The following is a 2,500-nucleotide window of genomic DNA, read 5'->3' as shown; positions in this document are numbered from 1 at the left end:
ATGGCATGTCTCCAGGGAGGTGTTAAAGATGTTGGTGAACACCGGAGACAGCTGGTCAGCGCAGTGCCTGAGGGTGGCTGGAGAGACAGAGTCCGGCCCGGCTGCTTTGCGTGGATTCTGCCTCTTGAAAAGCCCATTAACTTCTCCCTCCTGAAAGGAGAGAGTCGTTTCTGTAGTATGGGTGGGGGATGGGGCCTCTTGGGTGGGAAGGGGTGGTTCAGGACAGTCCAATTGTCTTTCAAATCTACGGTAGAACTCGTTCAGGTCGTTGGCTAGGCGGGAGTCGTTAGTGGTGTGGGGCGCTCTGGGTTTGTAGTTGGTGATGTGCCTGAGCCCTTTGGCAGACAGAAGCAGCGTCGTTAGTAGAGAACTGGTGTTTTAGTGTCTCTGAGTACAGTCGTTTAGCCTCTCTCACCGCTTTGCTAAACCTGTTCTTCGACTCCTTGAATCTGTCTCTATCCCCACTCCTAAACGCTTCCTCCTTCTCCAACCTCAACCTTTTGAGCTTTGCTGAGAACCAGGGCTTGTTGTTGTTAAAGTTCACCCTGGTACGTGTTGGGATACAGCAGTCCTCACAGAAGCTGATGTACACAGCCTCTGTGAGTTCATCCAGACTATTGGTAGCAGTCGTGAACATATCCCAGTCAGTACAGTCTAAGCACGCCCGCAAATCTTCCACAGCCTCACTGGTCCACTGTTTAGATGTCCTCACAGCAGGTTTACAGAGTTTTAGTTGCTGCCTGTATGCACGAATCAGGTGGACCAAGGGAGTTCTGTGCGAGCCGAACAGCCCCGTGACCCACAAGAGAAACATCCCCGCCAAATTCGAGCGTTTGACGGGGTCTATCCGTGAAAAAATATTCACGTTTTTGAGTGCACATGCATTTCTGCTGCAAATGCCTCTGGAAGTTTCATGCCGTTCGTATGCCAATTGTGGCAACACGAAAATGACCCGTTTTCCCATTCCGAGGGATTTCTGTGCGACCCTAACAGCCCCGTGAGCCACAAGAGACACATCCCCGCCAATTTCTAGCGTTTCACGGGGTCTATCCGTGAAAAATATAGACGTTTTTGAGTGCACATGCATTTCTGCTGCAGATGCCTCTGGAAGTTTCATGCCGTTCGTACGCAATGTGGCAACACGAAAATGACCCCTTTTCCCATTCCGAGGGATTTCTGTGCGACCCTAACTAACAGCGCCCGTGAGCCACAAGAGAGACATCCCCGCCAATTTATAGCGTTTCACGGGGTCTATCCGTGAAAAATATAGACGTTTTTGAGTGCACATGCATTCCTGCTGCAAATGCCTCTGGAAGTTTCATGCCGTTCCTATGCAATGTGGCCACACAAAAATGACCCGTTTTCCCATTCCGAGGCATTTCTGTGCGACCCTAACAGCCCCGTGAGCCACAAGAGAGACATCCCCGCCAACTTCTAGCGTTTGACGGGGTCTATGCGTGAAAAATATTAAAATTTTTGAGTGCACGTGCCTTTCTGCTGCAAATGCCTCTGGAAGTTTCATGGCGTTCCTATGCAATGTGGCAACACGAAAATGACCCCTTTTCCCATTCCGAGGGAGTTCTGTGCCACCCTAACAGCCCCGTGAGCCACAAGAGACACATCCCCGCCAATTTCTAGCGTTTCACGGGGTCTATCCGTGAAACATATAGAAGTTTTTGAGTGCACATGCATTCCTGCTGCAAATGCCTCTGGAAGTTTCATGCGGTTCGTACGCAATGTGGCAACACGAAAATGACCCGTTTTCCCATTCCCAGGGATTTCTGTGCGACCCGAACAGCCCCGTGAGCCACAAGAGACACATCCCCGCCAATTTCTAGCGTTTCACGGGGTCTATCCGTGAAAAATATCAATTTTTTTTTGACTGCACATGCATTTCTGCTGCAAATGCCTCTGGAAGTTGCATGCGGTTCGCATGCAATGTGGCGACACGAAAATGACCCGTTTTCCCATTCCGAGGGATTTCTGTGCCACCCTAACAGCCCCGTGAGCCACAAGAGAGACATCCCCGCCAATTTCTAGCGTATCACGGGGTCTATCCGTGAGAAATATTCACTTTTTTGAGTGCACATGCATTCCTGCTGCAAATGCCTCTGGAAGTTTCATGCGGTTCGTATGCAATGTGGCGACACGAAAATGACCCGTTTTCCCATTCCGAGGGATTTCTGTGCCACCCTAACAGCCCCGTGAGCCACAAGAGAGACATCCCCGCCCACTTCTAGCGTTTCACGGGGTCTCTCCGTGAAAAATATCACATTTTTTGAGTGCACATGCATTCCTGCTGCAAATGCCTCTGGAAGTTTCATGCGGTTCGCATGCAATGTGGCGACACGAAAATGACCCGTTTTTTCCCATTCCGAGGGATTTCTGTGCCACCCTAACAGCCCCGTGAGCCACAAGAGACACATCCCCGCCAATTTCTAGCGTTTCACGGGGTCTATCCGTGAAAAATATTCAATTTTTTGACTGCACATGCATTTCT

Source organism: Petromyzon marinus, unplaced genomic scaffold (genome assembly GCF_048934315.1).
Source record: "Petromyzon marinus isolate PM22_M1 ecotype Great Lakes invasive population unplaced genomic scaffold, UKy_Petmar_22M1.pri1.0 PM_G_Scaffold_40, whole genome shotgun sequence".
NCBI lineage: Eukaryota > Metazoa > Chordata > Hyperoartia > Petromyzontiformes > Petromyzontidae > Petromyzon > Petromyzon marinus.
This window is presented reverse-complemented; position numbering follows the sequence as displayed.